This window comes from Lithobates pipiens, unplaced genomic scaffold, assembly GCF_037356315.1.
Source record: "Lithobates pipiens isolate NorthernLeopardFrog02 unplaced genomic scaffold, aLitPip1_a1.2 Scaffold_67, whole genome shotgun sequence".
Lineage (NCBI taxonomy): Eukaryota > Metazoa > Chordata > Amphibia > Anura > Ranidae > Lithobates > Lithobates pipiens.
Window position 1 is genome coordinate 1,952,223 of NW_027507889.1, and position 13,302 is coordinate 1,965,524.

Below are 13,302 nucleotides of genomic sequence, written 5' to 3' on the forward strand. Positions count from 1 at the left end.
ACCCAAATCACTAGCTATTAGGTCCACAAAAGTTCTATTAAGGACTGGTATGGTATAGGGGTAGTTCAGGATATAGGTTTGAGGCACTGCTATTCAAGTCATTGTTGCTGCAGATTGTCTTTTGTCAGGGCTGAGAGAGGGACAGGATGCTGTGTGCAGCAGGGACAGTCAGTTTAATCATTAGCTGTTACTATTAGGTCCACAAAAGTCCTTTTCAGAACTGATATGGTAAAGTAGTACAAGATATAGTTTTGAGTGCTATTCAAGTTATTGTTGCAGGAGCCTGTGTTTTGTCAGTTTAAATAGGGACAGGCAGTGAGGGACAGTCAGTTTAATCAGTAGCTGTTACTGTTAGGTCCACAAAGGTTCTTTTCAGGACTGGTATGGTAATAGGCTTGTACACGTATAATATTCTTTCTTCCAAATATAGAAAGAATATTATACTTGACTGCTGCCCTTCTGCTGCAGTAGTCCTTTATGATTATAGGGACTGAGGTACAGTCTGCTAATCACAACCTACTATTTGCACAAAGGTCCTTCAAAGGTCCTTCTAAGGATTGGTAAGGTGATGCTATGATGGGAGGGGGGTGCTTTAAAAAAAAAAATCTTATTTTTTTTTCTTTTTTTGCATTGTCCCTTTAAAAATAAAATAAAAAATCTGATCACTTTTATTGCTGTCACAAGGAATGTGGCAGTAATAGGCATGTGAATGGTACTCTTTATGGAGGTATAAGGGGTCTAAAAGACCCTCCTTTTGCACTTACAAGTATTCAGATCGCCAAAATCAGCGATTCTGAATACTGTTATTTTTTTTAATAAATCGGTGCTGTTGGGATTTTACATCGGAGACCCGATACAAACCAAATCTGGCTTTGTTCAGGTCTCAGCTTGGGGGGCGGACATGCCGACTGGTGGCTCAGGTCTACCAGTGGGACAGGAAGAGCGGCTGGAGGGGGGGTTGGACGTCCCCTCTCGAACGGCTTTTAGCCGCCTTGGTTGTTATCACTAAAAAGCCAACAGTTCTAAAAAAAAAAAGAAGTAACACCTTCAAGCCACGAACGCAAATTTGCATACAGTAAGAGCGACGTCGTGCCCAAATATTGTCCTTTTCCTTTATTTTTTTATTTTTTCCCCACAAATAAAACTTTCCTGGTGCCACCATGGCAGCATACCTGTGATAGCTCCGCCCCGAAGTCCTCCCCTCAGGATAGTTAATAGCTTATAAAAATGACAACCCTACCTCCCCAGCATTCTCCTTTTTTTCCTCATACCTAACGGATAGTGTTTGGACGTATCTTACCTCTGCCCTGGGCAGTTTTCCGTCTGGGTTCTGGCCTCTCCCAGATGCAGTCCCCGGTCTTGGGTTGCTAACTAGCGCTTATAAGAGGGGAGCCACTTCTGGGGGTCTTTTGGGGCAGCAGCCACTTCCTATATTGGAATTCGGTTCTGCTTATATATATATATATATATATATATATATATATATATATATATCATAGTTTCCAACATTGTAAAAAAAAATCGGGACACTTTTTTTGGCAGTAGGCGGAGCCGTGGTATAATCAGGGGGTGGGGCATGCAAACAGGGGTGTGGTTTACGTAAATAGTGGACTTGGCTTACATAGGGCGTGGCTCAAATGGGTGTGGTTAGAGTCTGAGATGAATGCTGGATGGAGAGGGAAAGGAGGGGGATGGAGAGGGAACGGGGGGGGGGGGAGAGGGAAAGGAGGGACAGCAGCCCCCCGATCCTACACCACAATAGCAATATGTGTTTTCCAGAGTTTGACAATCAGCAGATAAAGATACTCCAAATACCTGGTGTTGGCGCTTCAATCATCCCGGCGCCATGATTGTTATGGTGTCAGGATGATTGAAGCGCATTATTTCTATTATTACATTGTAACATGAAATTAAATCATTCAACTCACCATAATGCAGAATCAGTGGGAGCCATGAGCGCGTCACTAGCCATGTTGCCTGCCACCAGATGCCATCAGGTATCCTAAGCGGAGTCTGTCCTAACATCAGGTGCCCCATCAGAGGTACCTTTCTCACATCTGTGTCCATCAGCGGAGCCCCTCCTTACATCTGGAGGCCCCCGACATCCACAGACTGGCCCCCAACATCCACATACCATGACTGGCCCCCGACATCTGACTGGCCCCCGCCCCGACATCCACAGTGACAGACTGGCCCCCGACATGCCGCCGTTGCCGTGCGGAGACATTTAACTGTGGCGCCGCCCACTGCACTTTACACTGACACACACACACACTGGCAGCGGGGGTGGGCGGCGCCACAGGTGTAGACCAACTTCTGGTCTTCTTAAAAATGGCGGCCGGCGGAGACAATGTCCTCCCATAGACCTCTAGCGGCCGGCGGCAAAAAAACGGGAAATTCTATTTCCGGGAAAAAACGAATTTCCCGGGACATTTCCCAGGACAAAATTAATTCGGGACAAATGTCCTAATCCCGGGACAGTTGGCAACTATGATTATATATATATATATATATATATATATATATATATATATATATATATATTATATAATATAAAATCGGGGGGTGTATGGCCAGGGGGTTTCATGGGATTCTATTGTGCTTTTTTTAGTATTCTGTCCAGTCGCTTTCTGCCCTTGCCTGCCCTGCGATTATGAGTCAGCCGCTGCTAGACCAATACCCTTGCTTTCTTAGGTAAGGGTTTGTACCTCATGGTTTTTTTTTTCCGTTTTTTTTGTGTTTATCCCAGACTAAAAGAGTGCCTTGCACTATTACTTTCGTTTTCAGCCCTATACACAAGAGAACGTCTAATCAGACATCTGGTCATCACAACGGACGCACATGCCCAAGTTCGGCGCACAGCCGCTCAACTAGCGCTCATCATTCTAAGGAAAGAGCAAGATCCAAAAGGCATCGGTCAGCTAGCCCTCCCAGGCAGGTAAAGAGGGAATGTAGGGCGTGATGTGCACCCCCCGATGACAGATAAACTGATCTGTAAAGACTGTTTTCAAGCCTGCACGGATCGCGAAAAGGCAGAGGTGGAACAAGTTACAGAGTTGATCAAAAGAGTGGTTAACCACTTCACCACTGGGCACTTAAACACCCTTAATAACCAGACCAATTTTCAGCTTTCGGTGCTCTCACATTTTGAATGACAAGTACTCAGTCATGCAACACTGGACCTATATGAAATTTTTTTCCTTTTTTTTCACACAATAAGAGCTTTCTTTTGGTGGTATTTAATCACCGCTCGGTTTTTTAGTTTTTGTGCTATAAAAGAAAAAATACAGAAAATTCTGTAAAAAAATGAATTTTTATTTGTTTCTGTTATAAAATTTAGCAGATCGGGGGGCGTGGCTTGGCACGCAACAGAGATGGCAGCCTAGAAAGAGAGCTATGTCGGTTAGTGGCCCCAGCTCATCTGTTTTCACCGGCGAACGAAACAAAATGAGCAAGCAGAATAGGCATCAGCATCAGACCCGTCCCTGCCGTTCAGCGGCAGCTAATTCTGGACGCGACATCTCGGATATCTTTAAAACACAGGCCTCAGCACTGAAGGTATCGGAGGAAGGCAAGATGGCGCCGGTCCATGCGGACGAGGACTACAGCGAGGATTCGCAGTCAGCCGCGGAGGACAACGGTAGGCGCAGTGTTCGCACTACTCACCCACTCACCTATGAGGACATGTCAGGCTTTGCGGCTGACATTAAGGCTTTGTTTTCTGCAGCCATTACGGATCTGAAGACCAGTTTCCTGGTTCTGCAGGAGAAAATGGCGGTCGTGGAGACTGCAGGGAAACTGAGGGACAAGTCCATAAGCAGACTAGACGAGGCTGTCACCGCACACTCCCTCCATTTCATTGAAATGAATAGACATTTAGAGGATTTAGACAATAGGGGGAGGCGTAATAATATCAGGGTGCAAGGCATACCGGAGTCTGTCGCGGCAGACCAAATCACCCCAGTTCTGCAGAGAGTTTTCAACACCCTTCTTGAACGGCCAGAAGATACCGCTATAGACTTTGTGAGGGCGCATAGGGCGCTCAGAGCCAGAGGTCCTGACACATTAGCTCCCCGGGATATAATTTGCTGCTTACAGAGCTTTACTCTTAAAGAGGATATAATGTCCAGGGCACGCAGGAATGATCAGATTGTATTCAATGGGGAGAACATTAAACTTTTTCAGGATCTATCCCAAATTACTTTGAAAAACCGAAGGGCCCTGTGTCCTCTTCTGGACCAACTCAGAGAGAAAGACCTGCGTTACTCATGGCGTTTCCCTTTCGCCCTGTTAGTTACCCACGGTGGTAAGCAACACATTCTACGCACGCCTGCGGACCTTCCAGAGTTCTGTGCGGCCCTCCAGATCGAGCTGATTACCTTACCTGATTGGTATCAGGAGTTTTCATTGCCACCTAAGGATAGAAGCCCACCTTTTTCTCCGATGGCTTCGCCAGAGAAACATCTCACCAAGAGGCAGAGACAGGGACGCAATGAAACACCGCCAAGGGGAACACACCGAAGTCGTCCACACTCTTCTAGGAACCTGATGGAAGCCTAAAGCATATGACGCACCAATACCCGCCTGCAATTTTGGGATCCCCCTTTTTGCTTTTCTTTTTTTTTTCCTTTTTTGTCTTTTTTGCTATTTTGCTTTGTTAACGCAATTCTCTTTCCACTCGACCATCGCTTACTTACCACGACCACGCTGCTCCACTGCCGTCTGGGGTGGAGTGCTTCTACATGTTTGTTCACATACTCCCGACATGGAGCCTTATGGAAGCACAGTGTACAAAGACAGCTTTTGGGATTTTGACCATAACTCATTGGAGCTATAGTTCGAGTGTTTTGGCAGTTGTTAATTGTGGGACTAATACTCTGCTGGAGAATTGCTGATTCCCTGAGTCCCGAACATATGTGGTTTTGTTTGTATGGTCTGGACCGGGGAGAGGCATGGACTCCGAAGTGATCGTGGGATGAGAGTACCCCGTGGGTCATTCTATGATGGTGGTGGGGGTTGCTTATAAGGGGTTGATTTCCTCTGTTCAGATTTTGGCGGGTGGTGTGCCTACTGTCCTAAAAGGTTAAATATGCTCAGATATTATGCTCGTAATCTGTCAAGCATGCTCATTGCTATTTATTAGTCATTGGTTTGCTTTAAACGTGCGTCGTTATAACAGACCGTTTAATACTTTTCATATGCTTTCTAGGGCCGCGCACGACGGTTCCTACTTGAATAAGTTGAGTACCCACTGTTGATTTAGTGATAGGTACTGTTTGTTATTTCTTCTCACGGTGCGGGCACCTGGTTAGATAACCTGAGGTGCTTTGCACGGTGAGTGTTGCTGTCTCCGGGGAGAGCCTCCCCGGACCCCTCAATAGTGTTCCAGACGGGTTCTTTTAGGACCTGTTCACGTGCACTAAAATTAACCCCCCGGGACGGTCAGTCCGTCTAAAGGGGGTGTAACCTACAACTCCTTCTTTATTTCTTTCTCATTTCTCTCATTCTCTTTGCTGCTCTTTAGCTCTCTCTTTTGCCTTATCACGACGCACGCGTTGGTGAAGATTTATTGTTCTCTACTGATTGCAACTAAAAATCTACCTTTTTGTGTGTATTGCTAGGACTATAATTGCAGGTACTGAACTCCGCACCTCCCTGAGTCTGAACCATGGCATATTCCGATTTGGGTCGTAATCCTACGGTGATCTCCCACAATGTTAAGGGGCTTAACATCCCTGAAAAGAGATCCACCTTAATGAGAGAACTTAAAAAAGGTAGGCCTAGTTTTATATTTCTACAAGAGACCCATTTTAAGACAGGCCACGTACCAATGCTCACTGACTCGTACTTCACTGAGGCGCATCACGCTACCAGTCCCGGGAGTCAAAAGGGGTCTCGATACTGGTAGGCAGGGATGCTGCCTTTGAGGTAACCGACAAACTAGTTGACCCAGATGGGAGATTTCTCTTCCTAAAAGGGACATGCAGGGGGGCCCCCCTGACACTAGCTAACGTGTACTTTCCCAATTCAGCCCAGCTTACTTTTTGTCGGAAACTAACCACCGAGCTGCTGTGCTTCAGCTCAGGTAGATTGATTTTAGGCGGGGATTTTAACATCCCCCTCATACCAACTGAAGACACCTCCAATGGTAAGACTACTATCACTTACAAAGTCCTTAAAAGCATTAAGAAGCTCTTACAATCTATGAACTTGGTCGATACCTGGCGCCACCTGAACCCGGAGGGAAGGGACTATTCCTTCTTCTCTATCCCACACAACCACCACTCACGAATAGATTATATCTTCATCACACAGAGGGGCCTACCACTGCTGAGCGCTGCTCACATCGGTCTGCAAACTATTTCAGATCATGCCCCAATCTCCGTATCATTGGACTTGATGAGCACCCCTACCAAACATAATATGTGGAGATTAAACTCATCTCTACTGACGGATCCCACCTTGCTCCCTGATCTAGTTTCCTCCTTGACTGAATTTTTTAAGCTGAATAATACACCCGGGATGAGCCCCCTTGTGATTTGGGAAACCCACAAATGTCATATTAGGGGTGAGCTGATACGTATGGGCACCCGTAAAAAAAGGGAGAGAGACAAAATGATTATGGATCTGACCACAAAAATTCGATCATTAGAATCGCTACATAAACGCTCCCTTGCTGTTGACTCAGCGGGGGCATTACTTGAAGCCAGGAAAACTCTAAAACAGATATTAGATAATACCACCAGGAGATTTTTATTTTTTAAGAAGAAAATATACTATGAGCACGGGGATAAAACGGGCAAGATCTTGGCGAGAGCCCTGAAAACCCGGACAACCCACAACCACATTAAGGGCATTACTGCTATGGGTGGACGAATTGACAGTGAAACTGAGAAGATTGCCCGACATTTCCAAAATTATTACACGGCCCTCTATAACCTCCCGACTATGCACAAACCATCAGATATACAGGGTGATCGGGCTCAGGCGATACAGGCCTACCTAGACGCAGCGGACCTTCCCAAGCTAGATGAGGGGGACTGTATTCAGCTAGACAGGCCCTTCGATGATGCGGAAATCAAGATTATTAGGGAGTTGAAAACGGGCAAAAGTCCTGGGCCTGACGGGCTTAGTGCCATCTACTATAAGACATTCATGGACATTTTACTTACCCCTTTCAAAGACGCTATGAATTCGTTGACAACTCAGGGTTCGACTTCTAATGACTTTTTGTCTGCTTTTATTACTATCCTACCTAAGGAGGGGAAGGATCCGCTCAGCTGCTCCAGCTATAGGCCCATCTCCCTCCTGAATATTGACGTCAAACTTATAGCAAAAGTTCTGGCCAACAGGTTGAGACCCCTACTTCATGATCTGATTGGACCCGTTCAGGCCGGATTCATGCCTGGTAGGGAGGCAAGAGATAACGTGACGAAGTTCCTGAATTTGATCCATTTAGCACACCAGCGAAAGATCGAGGGCTTTCTCCTGTCGACTGACACGGAGAAGGCCTTCGATCGAGTAGCTTGGGATTACATGTTAGAGACATGCAAATGCACTGGTTTGGGCCCTGGCATGATGGCATGGATTTCGGCATTGTACCAGAATCCTTCGGCCAGGCTTAAGGTAAATGGGTCACTTTCAGACATAGTGTTTATTAAAAACGGTACTAGACAGGGGTGTCCATTGTCGCCCCTACTTTTTATCATCGCCCTAGAACCATTCATAAGACACACCCTCATGGATTCCTCAATCAAGGGTTTCCAATTAAATGGGAAGGTCTTCAAAGTAGCGGCTTATGCCGACGATCTATTGTTCTTTTTGACAGATCCTCATATTTCTATTCCCTCTCTTTTAAATGAATTCGCTCATTTTGGTTATATATCTAACTTCAAAATAAACTATTCTAAATCAATGGCCATGAATATTTCACTTCCCAATGCCCGGTTGTCAACGGCCCAAGCCAGTAGCCCCTTTAAGTGGACGGCGTCAGCTATTAAATATTTGGGGATCTGGCTGACTCCTAGACTTTCACTGACCTTTGCGCAAAACTTCCCCCCCTCCTTAAAAGCATAGCACAGGATCTTCAGAAGTGGGGCTCGGGGTACTTTTCGTGGTTTGGCAGGGCTGCCATCTGTAAAATGGTCATTCTGCCAAAGGTGCTCTACCTGCTATGTACCTTACCTATTAGGATACCTATGAGCTTTTTTAAATCCCTACATTGCCTCCAGATGAACTTTATCTGGGCACACAAGCCACCTCGACTGAAGAAGGCCCTACTGACCAAACCTAAGGACAGGGGAGGCTTGGGCGTCCCTGACTACAAATACTACTACTACGCTACACATGTTGCACGTATTATCGACTGGCATTGCCATTCCCAAATTAAAGATTGGTTTTCCTAGAGGAAGAGGCGAGCACAATCCCCCTCAGGTTTTCACCCTGGATCCCACGAACTAGATACCCCATATCCATGCTTTCTCACCCTACCATTGGTACTTCCCTCAGCGTATTTCATGTTCTAGCCAAACAACCCGAATTCTCCACTCCTCTGAGCCCCCTCACCCCTATTCGAAACAACCCTGACTTTCCCCCGGGATTGGGGAACCCCTTCCTCAAACCGCTGAGGCCGAGAAGGCCACTCCTGGCGGTTGACTGTTTCCTCAACAAACTGATGAAAGATTTTTCGGACCTTAAACTAGACTGTGAATTGCCACATATGCCAAGGTGGACATACTTTCAGCTACGAAGCTATTGCAACGATGCTACACGTCGATTACACTTTGCAAGAGACCTAACAGAATTCGAATCAGTGTGCTTAAAGGGGGAACCCACCCCGAAAACCACTGCGCTTTCATATGCCTGGCTATAAACTCTAGGTCCGCTTGAGGACCACAGACTCAGGGAGAGGTGGACTCAGGCTCTGGGAACACCGATTTCAGATGACCAGTGGAACAGGGCTTGCGTTCTCTCACACAAATGTTCTTTGAGCACGAGAATGCAAGAAACGTCCTACAAATTGTTGACTCATCGGTACGCTACTCCAGAGAAGATCCACAAATGGTATCCACACTCGTCCGACAGATGTTGGAGATGTGATAAAGAGGAGGGTACGCTGCTCCACATTTGGTGGCAGTGTGAGCAACTGCAACCATACTGGTCAGGGGTACGGGATTTGATCGTTCAGATCACGGAGACCAGCCTTAGGATAGATGCCGCGTGTTGTCTGCTACATATTTCTAACACCTCCTTCAGGAAATACAAGAACTCACTCTCCAGGCATATGCTAAATGCAGCCAATTCTCTCATTCCACTTTACTGGAAATCTAAAACAATCCCCACCCTGAAGGAATGGTTGATTAAAGTCGCCTTTATATGTGAGATGGAGGATACGGTGGCCCAATCCAATGAACAAGTGGATAGCTATCATAAGACCTGGTCTCCGTGGTTCGTTTTTAGGTACTCCCAGACCTTCAGGGATCAGATGAGTCCAGGAGGAATTTAGGTCCAGAGATCGGAGGTCGGACCTGGATCTGTATCTTGGATGGGATACTTTAGCTTTTTTAAACGTGTCTTAGGGGTTGTGTTCTCTTTCATCTCAGTACCACACTGACAGTTCTTGTGCTACTTTCTTGGACCTTTTGGAATAGGCACTCTCTTTACTTTCCTTCTCTTTCTTTACCTATCCCTTTAATTTTGCTTTTTCTATAGACTGCTACTCTTCTCCAATCTGTTTTCTTACCATCTACTGGGAACAAATGGATATACTCAGACTCGGGGTGTTAGACAATGATTTACCCTCCAGGGCCTTGATGGGCCCATAATGGAGGAAACTGGTTCTTAATATATAACACCTCTGTTGCTGTTTGAAAGACAGTGTTGACACGATTCTGGCCTTGTTAAGATCTGTATTGATTTTGTAGTGTCGATTGTTTACCCATGTAATTTGTATCTTAATTTGCAAATAAACTTCTTCTTGAATGGAAAAAAAAAAAAAATTAGCAGATTAGTAATTTTTTCTTCATAAATTTTGGCCAAAATTTATACTACTGCATATCTTTGGTAAAAATAAGTACAAATTGGTGGATATTATTTGGTCTTTGTGAAAGTTATAGAGTCCACAAGCTATGGTGCCAATATCTGAAAATTTATCACACCTGAAGTACTGACGGCCTATTTGAATTCTTGAGACCCTAACATGCCAGAAAAGTACAAATACCCCCCAAATGGCCCCTTTTTAGAAAGAAGACCTTCCAAGGTATGTAGTAAGAGGCATGATGAGTTTTTTTAAGTTGTCATTTTTTCCCACAATTCTTTGCAAAATCAAGATTTTTTTTACTTTTTTTTCTCACAAAATTGTCATATTATCAGTTTATTTCTCAAACACAGCATATGCATACCACAAATTACACCCCAAAACACATTCTGCTATTACTCCCGAGTATGGCAATACCACATGTGTGAGACTTTTACACAGTGTGGCCACATACAGAGGCCCAACATGCAGGGAGCGCCATCAGGCGTTCTGGAGCACCCAGGACAATTCTGATATTTCTCTTCTACATGTAAAAATCATCATTTATTTGCTAGAAAATTACATAGAATCCCAAAACATTATATATGTTTTTTTAGCAAACACCCTGGAGAATACAAAGGTGGTCGTTGCAACTTTTTATCTTGCACGGTATTTGCACAGCAATTTTTCAAATGCTTTTTTTTTGGAAAAAAAACTGTTTTGTGCTTAAAAAAAAAAAAAACACAGTAAAGTTAGCCCAATTTTTGCATAATGTGAAAGATGAAGTTACGCTGAGTAAATAGATACCTAACATGTCACTCTTCAAAATTGCACACGCTTGTGGAATGGCGCCTCTACTTAAAAATCCCCATAGGCGATGATTTAATTTTTTTTTTACTGGTTATATGTTTTGAGTATAACGGCAGGGGTGAAAGCACAGCATCACATTATTAAAGGAAGTAGAGCCCATTATGTTATGGGCGGAAAGAAATTTGTTGGATTTAAAGGCAGTTTACCTTTCGGGCCGTTTGAATCAGCAGGCGGATCGCCCATCACGTTGTTTTCCAGACAGCAACGAGTGGGCAGTGCACCAATCAGAGTTCAGTTGGATCATGAGTCTGCAGAAGCCACCAGAAATAGATCTCTTTGCTTCTCCAATGAATGCGAAGCTGCCGAGATTTCCATCCCGTCTGCCTCATCCCCGTGCAGAAACAGTAGATGCCCTCTCGAGTCTGTGGCGATGCGAGACCGCATATGCGTTTCCTCAGCGTATGCCCCGCCGTTCAAGATCCCAGTGTTCCCGCAGCTTTTCTCACAGGGGAAATTGGTGCACCCAGCTCCTCACAAACTGAATCTACATCTTTGGATCTTGAGCGGCAGAATTTCATTAGGATTCTCAGTGGGGGTGATTTCTACTCTCCTGAAGGCTAGGAAACCTTCCACGAACTTTATCTATTCTAAAATATGGAATACATTTAAAACATTTGCAGAAAGTAAGCAGTGGGACCCCACCACTCCGTCCACCTCAGTAGTTTTGGAGTTTCTGCAGAATGGTTTAGATCTGCGGCTCAGTTTAACCAGTAGAGACCTGTGCTATAGCCAAATGACGGCTACAGCGCGGACCCCCTTTGCCGGGACGACGTCAATAGACAGCGTCTACGAGACTCGCCTGATCACAGATCCAAGCAAGGGGTTGATCCCGACCCCTTACCACGTGATCAGCTGTCAGCCAATGACAGATGATCATGTGATACAATGGAGCCGGTAATCGGCTATTTTTCCTCCTCGCGTTGACAGCGCGAGGAGAAAAAAAAGAGCCGATCACCGCGGCCGTGATCGGGACAACAGTCCCGATCACGGCCAGCTTACCAGTACCCACCTGCCCCCTGCCAGTGCCACCTCTGTAATAAAAAAGTGCCCCCCATCAGTGCCACCCAGCAGTGCCCATAGTGCCACCCAGCAGTGCCCACAGTGCCACCCATCAGTGCCCACAATCTGCCTCAACAACGGTGCTGCACCCCAGTGCCACATATCCGTGCCAATCAGTGTCATCTACCAGTGCCCATCAGTGCCGCCCATCAGTGCCCAGCAGTGCCACCTATCAGTGCCACCTATCAGTGCCCATCAGTCCCATATATCAGTGGTACCTATTAGTGCCACCCATCTGTGCCATCATATCTGTGCCCATCAGTGCCGCCTTATCTGTGCCCATCAGTACTGCCTTATCTGTGCCTATCGGTGCCACTTTATCTGTGCCTATTAGTGCCGCCTTAACTATGCCTATCAGTGCCCACCAGTGCAGCCTATCAGTGCCCACCAGTGCCGCCTCATCAGTGCACTTCAATTAAGGAGAAAAATGACCTGTTGGCAAAATTTTATAACAAACTATTAAACATGTTTTTTTTTTTTTTTGCATCTTTTTTTGGTTTGTTTAGCAAAAAATAAAACTCCCAGCTGTAATTAAATACCACCAAAAGAAAGCTCTATTTGTGGGAAAAAAATGATAAAAATGTAATCGGCATGCGGGGGTGTGACCGGATGCTGTGCGAGGAGGATGAGCGTGTGTGAGTGAGTGGCGTCTCGCTCCCCTCCCCATGACTCTACACTGAGCTATACTGAGCTGCGTCTCTTCCCGCTGGCCCCCCCGCCTATGCCTCCACGCTGTACGGCGTCTTCTCTCGCTGACCTCCCCTACGCCTCCACGCTGAGCGGCGTCTCCTCCGGTGGCTAGGAGGGTGATTTTCGAGTGGTGGGACCTACGATCGCTATGGACCTCACGCCGAATGGACATTCTTCCTCTTTTTTGTATGCTGGTTGTTCCGTCCTGCGGTGGGACTCATAACCATAAATGGCAGCAGGTGCACCATTAAAGAAGGGACACTCTCCTCTCCCCCTCTCCTATCCCCCTCTGTGAAGTAGCTGTATTGCGGACTAAGACCGGAGCAACACTAAGGCTGAGAGGTATTTGGTATATGTTAAGCTTGCTGCACAGCCACTGTTTAGAAAAATAAGACTGGTGAAATAAGCAGAAATAAAGTATTGAGAAACAGCTGAGGGGAGTGAAGAGAAGTATCTATTGCATCTCCAGGGAGATAATTAAGCGGATGGCTTAAGTAACAATTTAAAGAAGTAGAGCTTTTTGTTTTTTCTTTAGTTTCCTGGAGGAGTTGCTGGCTCACCTTATTCGTATGTATTTTGTCGGGACATATCAAACCCAAGTGTAGCTGTTATTGTCAGAACCCTTCTGATCTGTTGGGTCACTGCCCCTTCTTAAAGGTTTTTTTTTT